The sequence below is a fragment of the Gobio gobio genome (assembly GCF_949357685.1).
Source record: "Gobio gobio genome assembly, chromosome: 9".
Taxonomy (NCBI): domain Eukaryota; kingdom Metazoa; phylum Chordata; class Actinopteri; order Cypriniformes; family Gobionidae; genus Gobio; species Gobio gobio.
In genome coordinates, this window is record NC_137115.1 from 19,842,281 (window position 1) to 19,852,898 (window position 10,618).

General features: G+C 45.8%; 1 pseudogene across 1 annotated transcript; it reads right to left on the reverse strand.

Moving 5' to 3' along the window:
• Nucleotides 1-876: 876 nt before the first annotated feature.
• LOC307131970 lies at nt 877-7,723 on the reverse strand (annotated as a pseudogene). Its single transcript has 2 exons — nt 6,395-7,723; nt 877-964 (listed from the first exon to the last, which is right to left on the reverse strand). The product of its transcript is annotated as an uncharacterized misc_RNA (transcript).
• Between the last annotated feature and the right edge of the window lie 2,895 nt (nt 7,724-10,618).

A 10,618-nucleotide genomic window follows, 5' to 3' on the forward strand; every position in this document is an offset into this window, starting at 1 on the left:
GAATCAGAAAGAGCTTTATTACCAAGTGTGCTTGCACACATAAGGATTTTTTCTTGGTGCTGAAGCTTCCAGTGCACATATACAATACAAACACAACAAGAACATAGTAATACAAATTCTAAGAATAAAAATATGAAAATAGCATTAAAAAATATATATATATATATTAGGTCACAGTTACGTTTAGTCAGAATAAACATTTACAGATTATAAACATATTTACAGTATGTGAGTCAGTGATGTGCGGGTCAATATATAAACAACCCCCACCCGAACAACGTTTTCAACTAACCCGCCCGCAACTCGGACTGCAAACATTTTTTTTTTGAAATATATTGTACTTGACCCGCTTCCTGTTCGTCATTTTTTAAAAGTAGTAAATACTCATCATAGCATCATTTGGCCACAGCCTCCCTGGCCTATAATATCCATTAATCCTGCCTGTGGCGGAGAGAAATGGTTCAGGACCTGACGTGGTGCTTTCAGAGGTGCAGCGGCGAGAGCAGGCAGTTCTTGAGGCGGCTCATCATTTTCCATTTCATCTGTCTAGATGCATATTATTGATGAATGCGATGTTTATGTTTCGACCCTGTTTGAAGCTTTCATCAGCAGGTCAACTGAGAGAAGGCACACTTTTGGAAAAGTGTGAAAGCCCTTAGGAGCGCAAACTGTTCTTTTTCTAAATGCTGTATGATATAGCCTAGTGTTATGTAATAAAGGTTTGATTTATTCATTTATTTTGTTTCATTTTCTTAACAATTAAGATGCTGCATGTGTTTATCCAGTTTAATCGAAGTGTCTCCCCCGACTTTCCCAACAAAAATGTCGCCCCCTCTCATAAAATATATAAAACTGACATTACTGAGCTATATGCGTTTAAAAGTAGCCTATTAAAATGGTACAATGGCATTGGCTGAGGGCTAAGATAGTGTTGGTGGATGATTTCACAGATTTGATGAGGTGTCTGAAGGTCTTCACGGGTCCAAAAATTCATACCCAAACCCGAAGAGACCCGTAATATAAACCGACCCGGACCCGTCTATTATTTCAAAAGCTGGACCCGGACCCGTGCAGATCCGAGCAATGCCAAAAATGTAGTACCCGGAACCGACCTGGACCCGTTTATTATTTAAAAGCTGGAATCGAACCCGGCGCGAAGACACAGACCCGACTGGACCCGATTGTCACATAACCCTTGGTTATCTGATGTTATTCGTGAACACCGGACGATACTCAGGGCAGCAGAGAGGAAATGGCATAAATCAAATCACCCATCTGATCTAGCTCAGTATCAATCTTTGCTCTCATCCTTCTCAGATGAAGTACATTCAGCTAAATCTTCTTATTTCCAAAACAAAATCAGCAGCACCTCAAACTCACGCACATTATTCAGAACATTCAACTCTCTGCTCTGTCCTCCTCCACCACCTCCCACCACCTCCCTATCTCCAGACGACTTTGCACAATTCTTCACAGACAAAACTAAAACTATCAGCAATCAGTTCTCACCCCCGCGCACTGTCGATTTTAGATCAGCCACTTCCACGACCGAACATACTCTCTCCTCATTTTCCACACTCACTGAGGCCGAAGTATCTAAACTTCTCCTCTCCAGCCATCCTACCACCTGTCCTCTCGATCCCATTCCCTCACACCTCCTTCAAGCCATCTCTCCTACTCTCCTACCAGCACTCACACACATCATCAACACATCGCTCTGCATTGTCCTTCAGAGAACACATTGCTAAGACAGCTCGCTCATGCAGGTTTGCGCTCTACAACATCAGGAAGATCAGACCGTTCCTAACAGAACATGCAACACAGCTTCTTGTCCAGGCCCTGGTTATTTCTAGACTTGACTACTGCAATGCGCTTCTGGCTGGACTCCCCTCTTGTGCGATCCAAACACTTCAAATGATCCAGAATGCAGCGGCACGTCTGGTCTTCAATGAGCCCAAAAGGACCCACGTCACACCACTCTTCATCTCTCTGCACTGGCTACCACTCGCTGCTCGCATCAAGTTTAAGGCGCTGACGCTTGCCTACAGAGCCACCACGCGCTCAGCTCCTGCATACTTTGACTCGATTCTACAAATCCACACCCCCACCAGAAGCCTTCGTTCGGCTAAGGAGCAAAGGCTTGTGGTACCTTCACAGAGAGGCAAAAAATCCCTTACCAGAACATTTTCATTCAACGTTCCCAGCTGGTGGAACGATCTGCCCACCGCCATCCGAAATGCTGATTCGTTGACAACATTCAAAAGTCAACTAAAAACTCATCTCTTCCATGAGCACTTAACCTCTTAATAATAATATAAAAAAAAAATTCTTTCCTTTCCTCTTTCTCCTCCTCTTTCCCTCCCTACTCTAGCCTGTGCTACACTGAGAAATGTACACGGACTAAGTATTTCAGGCACTTGTTGCGCTCACTCGACTCTTCACGACCATTCGCTTATTGTACCCCCAAGTTGTAAGTCGCTTTGGATAAAAGCGTCTGCTAAATGCATAAATGTAAATGTAAATGTAAATGTATTCCACAATAAACTGATATTAACAAGTCAATAAACAAGTTGCGAAACATATAACTTTTTGTCTTACCTATAGCCGTCGTCTCCCTTCCTTGTAACATTACTTTACTTGATTGTGATGCATTACATCCTTGCCAAAAAGTTAAATCCATGTTATTCCTCTCTTGTTATTCCAAGCATGCTTAATTCATTCATCATCCATCCATCCATCCATCCATCCATCCATCATATTCCGCTTATCCGGGGCCGGGTCGCGGGGGCAACAGTCTAAGCAGAGACGCCCAGACTTCCCTCTCCCTAGCCACTTCCTCCAGCTCTTCCGGGGGAACCCCGAGGCGTTCCCAGGCCAGCCGGGAGACATAGTCCCTCCAGCGTGTCCTAGGTCTTCCCCGGGGCCTCCTCCCGGTGGGACGTGCCTGGAACACCTCCCTGGGAAGGCGTCCAGGAGGCATCCGAAATAGATGCCCGAGCCACCTCAGCTGGCTCCTCTCGATGTGGAGGAGCAGCGGCTCTACTCCGAGTTCCTCCCGAGTGACTGAGCTCCTCACCCTATCTCTAAGGGAGCGCCCAGCCACCCTACGGAGAAAGCTCATTTCGGCTGCCTGTATCCGGGATCTTGTCCTTTCGGTCATGACCCACAGCTCATGACCATAGGTGAGAGTAGGAACGTAGATTGACCGGTAAATCGAGAGCTTTGCCTTGCAGCTCAGCTCCTTCTTTACCACGACAGACCAGTACATCGACCGCATTACTGCAGAAGCTGCACCGATCCGTCTGTCAATCTCCCGTTCCATCCTTCCCTCACTCGTGAACAAGACCCCAAGATACCTGAACTCCTCCACTTGAGGCAGGAACTCTCCACCCACCTGAAGCGGGCAAGCCACCCTTTTCCGACTGAGAACCATGGCCTCGGACTTGGAGGTGCTGATTCTCATCCCAGCCGCTTCACACTCCGCCGCAAACCGTCCCAGTGCACGCTGAAGGTCCTGGCTCGAGGAGGCCAACATGACAACGTCATCCGCAAAAAGCAGTGACAAAATCGTGTGGTCCCCACACCGGACACTCTCCGGCCCTTGGCTGCGCCTAGAAATTCTGTCCATAAAAATTATGAACAGAACCGATGACAAAGGGCAGCCCTGCTGGAGTCCAACATGCACCGGGAACAAGTCTGACTTACTGCCGGCAATGCGGACCAAGCTCCTGCTCTGGTCGTACAGGGACAGAACAGCCCTAAGCAGGGGGCCGCCGACCCCATACTCCCAGAGCACCCTCCACAGGAAGCCACGAGGAACACAGTCGAATGCCTTCTCCAAATCCACAAAACACATGTGGACTGGTTGGGCAAACTACCATGAACCCCCCAGCACCCTGGAAAGGGTATAGAGCTGGTCCAGTGTTCCACGACCGGAACGAAAACCACACTGTTCCTCCTGAATCCGAGGTTCCACTATCGGCCAAATTCTCCTCTCCAGTACCCTGGCATAGACTTTCCCGGGGAGGCTGAGAAGTGTGATCCCCCTGTAGTTGGAACACACTCTCCGGTCCCCCTTCTTGAAAAGAGGGACCACCACCCCGGTCTGCCAGTCCAGAGGTACTGTCCCTGACCGCCATGCGATGCTGCAGAGGCGTGTCAGCCAAACAACCCCACAACATCCAAAGACTTGAGGTACTCAGGGCGGATCTCATCCAACCCCGGTGCCTTGCCACCGAGGAGCTTTTTAACCACCTCGATGACTTCAGCCCCGGGTGATGGACGAGTCCACCTCTGAGTCCCCAGCCACTGCTTCCTCAACGGAAGACATGTCGGTGGGATTGAGGAGATCCTCGAAGTATTCCTTCCACCGCCCAACGATATCCCCAGTTGAGGTCAACAGGTGCCCATCTCCACTGTAAACAGTGTTGGTAGGGCACTGCTTCCCCCTCCTGAGGTGTCGAACGGTTTGCCAGAATCTCTTCGAGGCTGACCGATAGTCTTTCTCCATGGCTTCACCAAACTCCTCCCAGGCCCAATTTTTTGCCTCCACGACTACCCGGGCTGCAGTCCGCTTGGCCTGCCGGTACCGGTCAGCTGCCTCCGGAGTCCCACAAGTCATCCAGGCCCGATAGGACTCCTTCTTCAGCTTGACGGCATCCCTTACTTCCGGTGTCCACCACCGGGTTCGGGGATTGCCACCTCGACAGGCACCGGAGACCTTACGGCCACAGCTCCGAGCGGCCGCAGCGACAATGGAGGTGGAGAACATGGTCCACTCGGACTCAATATCTCCAGACTCCCTCGGGATCTGGTCGAAGCTCTGCCGGAGGTGGGAGTTGAAGATCTCTCTGACAGGGGGCTCGGCCAAACGTTCCCAACAGACCCTCACAGTACGTTTGGGTCTGCCGGGTCTGTCCAGCTTCCTCCCCTGCCATCGGATCCAACTCACCACCAGGTGGTGATCAGTTGACAGCTCTGCCCCTCTCTTCACCCGAGTTTCCAAGACATATGGCCGAAGGTCTGATGACACAACCACAAAGTCATCATCGACCTCCGGCCTAGGGTGTCCTGGTGCCACGTGCACTGATGGACACCCTTATGCTTGAACATGGTGTTCGTTATGGACAAGCTGTGGCTAGCACAGAAGTCCAATAACAGAACACCGCTCGGGTTCAGATCAGGGGGGCCGTTCCTCCCAATCACGCCCCTCCAGGTGTCACTGCCCACGTGGGCGTTGAAGTCCCCCAGTAGAACGACGGAGTCTTCAGTCGGAGCACTTTCCAGCACCCCTCCCAGAGACTCCAAGAGGGCCGGGTACTCCGCACTGCCATTCGGGCCGTAGGCACAAACGACAGTGATAGACCTATCCCCGACTCGAAGGCGCAGGGTAGCGACCCTCTCGTTCACCGGGGTGAAATCCAACACATGGTGGCTGAGCTCATTCATCATTTCAGCTTTAAAAGTCCACTTTATGTCACGGTGACGGATGACAAATGCGTCTTTGCAGATTTGCATTTCGCCTTTAACTTGCATAATAACGTTGACTGTTTACCTTTTTGAACTATAATAACGATTGTTCGTTCGGTGGCCGCTGACGTCGCATTATTTATTTGCTATCATCTCTGTGAGCCGAGTCTGACCACCAAAACTTTAAGATTAAACAAGAAGGTTCATTCATATTATTATTAAAGTCAATCACAGCGGAAGCTCGGGTTGCCATAGAAACACGACACATGCTTGAGACTGCACACGTTGGCTGCCTGAAATAGGAGCTTTTTTATGCAATTTGAGCAGCATAGAAAACATTTGTGACAGTTCACCTGAGATTTTGTTGCTGATTTGAAATATATTATTTAAATATAAGTTCAAATCAAACTTCAACAGTGCGGCACACATAGGCTAATACACTTGACAGCACTTACTTTTTTCTCATGTTTGTCCACAATATGCATGAAGGATGCCCAGACAGAAGAGGTGCCCATGGGTTTAACTTCATTATATTCTTTGTTTTTTAGTTTTTTTCGCACATCACTCATGAAGGTATCCATTATTATTACCATGCGCTTGCAGAGAGAGCGTGAGGCGAGCGAGCAAGAGAGAGAGATCGCTCGTGTTTTTCTTCTTTCTTTTTTTTAAACCTTATTTCCCGGCTCACACTTTTCTTATCCTAATTTTACAAGTTGCAAGTTACAAAAAACACACAAGCAGTACTGACAGACTCTGATCACTGGCAGTGTTCTCCGAGTCCGGATCGACTCGGGTATTAGACACAAATGTTAAACAGACCCGGGACCCGAAGTAATAGATTGGGACCCGACCCGGACCCAGCTGATCATTTAAAATATAGACCCGAGCCCGTACGGGTCTCGGGGGCTCCGTGAAGACCTCTAGTCTGAAGTAGCAGCATTGGAATACCGTAAAGAGGAAGATGAGTGTGCTTCCAACAGCACATCCTCGAAGTATCCAGTCCCACCAGGAATATGCAATCTGTGCCGATCTGGTAGATGTGCTAGACAGAATCTGTGCAGTCTTTCGCGCCAAGTTTATCTCCACTTGCGCCTGGGAGAGGTGGTACTCTGTTTGAAGGATGACTTTCTGTACCAAGTCCATCGTTTCGACCAATGCCTTTGTTCCGTGTTCATAGAAGGTGTCGTCCCACCATAGGGCGAGCTCTGCATCCTGTGGCATCCTTCCAAGGATGTTGATCTGACCCATAGAAAAGTCCTCTGTAACTTCCAAGCAAAAGGAGTGATTGGCAGGGCAGGTCATTCCTCCATGTGTGAAAGAATTCACCTCACTGAAGACGCACCACTGTGTATGAGACACTTGAACAGCATTTTAATGGCCATGCAACGATTTAACATTTACAAGCTTGTTATCATTGGGAGAGAAAGGTTGTAATGTGTTACATGTACAGACAACATAATTGTGAGTTTCCTGACAACAAGTGCGGCTGGTAAATAAGGTCTCAGTACCCTTCAGAGTCATATAACCAGTGAGGTGGTCCCATGTAATTACCTGATCTTTAACTACCATACCGATGGAGCGAATAGTAGTGGAATTTGGATAAACTTGGTCTGGGTGGATCAAGGGAAAGGTGACAAAGAACCCAATGCAACCGAAACATTCTTTTTTTCAGTATACATCATAATCATAGATAGCAGTTCTGAATATCTTGCATTTTTTCAGAAAAGAGCCATCTATGCAGGTCTAAAATCTCAATTAAATCACTCAAAACATGTCTTGGGGTTTTATGGAGATGAAGATCTAAAATTTCCTGTCTTGTTGCAGTGAACAAGTCTTGTGCATATGATTTGCAAGCTAAATCATGTTCGATGGTACGGGTCTGATTGAACAATGTATGGCTGATCATTAGAAGCGCCTGCGCTTCGGATCTAACCGCTTTGATTAGGTTATCATTGCTATTGGTGATGTGTTGAAAACCAGTGGCCATCTGGTCCATAAACCATGTGGAGAATTGTGATTGTTTGGTTATTTGGTAGGTGTTAACTGCTGAATTAATTGATCCGAATAAGCCTGCTATGTTACCAAGCAGGTCTCGTTTTGAACGAGCAGGTGGAATTTGGACAGCAAGTCTGTCTTTGTAATCAGAAATTAAATCATCGATTCGTGACTGTAGCCATGCATTTGATTCATCGTTAGCATCACGTTTTGTATAAGCAGAGAAAATGTTGGAAATGTTGTAAGTTACATGTGTCATCACCAAATTTACATCATGTAATAGAGTCTTGTTAACCCTCTCGAGTCGGCGGTTGCGCCGGCGCGATCGGCTCGCTTTTTTTCTTATCAGTGCCAAAGAGACTCAAATAACTCTGTCGTTTTTTATCATTCAGGCAAGTGTTATACATCATTATAATCTGTTAAGTTTCTATTTTTTTTAGTACAGTCACAATAAAAACAAATTGTTGTGCTTTTTGCAAAATGAAGAAATCAAACATGATGCGCAATCTGCAGCCTCTCTCAAAGACATTCATTCAGATAGTCTTCAGAAAATGACCTCAAGCTTAGTGAATACTTGTCTCACAAACATGAGACATATGTCTAAAGAAACGCTGAAATGTCCGATTTTAAACACTGTAAACCAAATCAAAAACAAATATTCTGTGTTTTTGTAATCTGTTTGAAAGCGGAGAGATGTTAGTCGTTCCTGAGCGGCTCATTATACACTAATGCGACCACGCCCACGGAGCACGTGTTCTATTGAGATTCAAATACTGAGGCTCCGGAGTCAACGCCCACACATCACATCACACATCAACTCAAACTAACACATCAAGTACTGCATTCCTACTTCAACTACATCGTTTTGAGACGCGTTTAATAATCCTGGAATAATCATCCATGAAAAGCTGTTCATTTCTGAAAGCATCGGATTCCACCGCTGTGTGTAAGTAGGCAAAGTTTACTCTGTAAGCATCTGTGAATATTAACCCTCGTGCACTGTTCGATTTCTGGTTACACTCGTTATGGTCCTGGTCAAATTGTCCCTAATTGGATTCAATACAATTCCCCAAAAATCACACTATGAAAAAACACATACAATCAGGTACAAACAATTAACTTTTAATATCAATAATTTTCACACATTACAAAGAATAAATATATGAATTTACGATTCATAAAAATACTTTTAACCACTATTTTTAAGATTGGCCCTTGGGACACTTGCCTTTATACATTTAGAACAATAATATCTTAGTCTAAACCTAAAGTAATCTTGACCAACTATATAGCATTTTAAAGCTTTCAGACTCTAATTTTCATATTTGGTGACTAATTTTCAAAAGAGATGACAAAGCAGTAGATAAATAGCGATAGATTCGTCATTTGTGATACGGTGCCAAACTATAACACACAACTCTTTCCATGTTTTTTATATGCATTTTAGAGATTGAATTCAAATCAAATATTAACATTACTGCCCAAACTACTTCTGAATAGGATGTCTACTTTATAGATATTTTTAAAAGTATGAAAATATAATGTTCAGATCACTCAAACCATATATGGAAATTGAAGAGTCTACATGTCATCTAGAAGAAAACGGTACTGCGCACAAAAACATATTTTTTTTTAGATATCAACCTAAAATTTGGCACAGAATTTGTTAAGATATTTAGCTTTGATTTTCATGAGGTTTTAGAGTTGAATATGTTTTGTAAATGGTATATTTTATTTAAAATATAAATGTATATATATATATGTAATAGAGAGAGCAGAGCCCTATTGTTCCCCTAAAGATTATTCTTTTTAGGGCCCAAGCCCTGAAAGGGCGCAGAGCCCTATTGTTCTTCTTAAGATTATTATTAGGGCCCAAGGCCTGAAAGGGCGCAGAGCCCTATTGTTCTTCTAAAGGTTATTAGGGCCCAAGCCCTGAAAGGGCGCAGAGCCCTATTTTTCCCCTAAGAATTATTAGGGCCCAAGCCCTGAAAGGGCGCAGAGCCCTATTGTTAGGGCCCAAGCCCTGAAAGGGCGCAGAGCCCTATTGTTTTCCTTAAGATTATTATTATTAAGGCCCAAGCACTGAAAGGGCGCAGAGCCCTATTGTTTTCCTTAGGATTATTATTATTAGGGCCCAAGCCCTGAAAGGTCGCAGAACCCTATTGTTCTTCTAAAGATTATTCTTTTTAGGGCCCAAGCCCTGAAAGGGTGCAGAGCCCTATTGTCCCCCTAAAGATAATTTTTTTTAGGGCCCAAGCCCTGAAAGGGTGCAGAGCCCTATTGTTTTCCGTAGGGTTATTATTAGGGCCCAAGCCCTGAAAGGGCGCAGAGCCCTATTGTTGTTCCTCAGATTATTAGGGCCCAAGCCCTGAAAGGGTGCAGAGCCCTATTGTTTTTCTTAAGATTATTATTAGGGCCCAAGCCCTGAAAGGGCGCAGAGCCCTATTGTTCTTCTTAAGATTATTATTAGGGCCCAAGGCCTGAAAGGGCGCAGAGCCCTATTGTTCTTCTAAAGGTTATTAGGGCCCAAGCCCTGAAAGGGCGCAGAGCCCTATTGTTCCCCTAAGAATTATTAGGGCCCAAGCCCTGAAAGGGCGCAGAGCCCTATTGTTAGGGCCCAAGCCCTGAAAGGGCGCAGAGCCCTATTGTTTTCCTAAAGATTATTATTATTAAGGCCCAAACCCTGAAAGGGCGCAGAGCCCTATTGTTTTCCTTAGGATTATTATTATTATTATTAGGGCCCAAGCCCTGAAAGGGCGCAGAACCCTATTGTTCTTCTAAAGATTATTCTTTTTAGGGCCCAAGCCCTGAAAGGGCGCAGAGCCCTATTGTCCCCCTAAAGATTATTCTTTTTAGGGCCCAAGCCCTGAAAGGGTGCAGAGCCCTATTGTTTTCCGTAGGGTTATTATTAGGGCCCAAGCCCTGAAAGGGCGCAGAGCCCTATTGTTGTTCCTCAGATTATTAGGGCCCAAGCCCTGAAAGGGCGCAGAGCCCTATTGTTTTTCTTAATATTATTATTAGGGCCCAAGCCCTGAAAGGGCGCAGAGCCCTATTGTTCTTCTAAAGATTATTAGGGCCCAAGCCCTGAAAGGGCGCTGAAAGGGCGCTATTGTTTTCCTTAGGATTATTAGGGCTCAAGCCTGAAAGGGCGCAG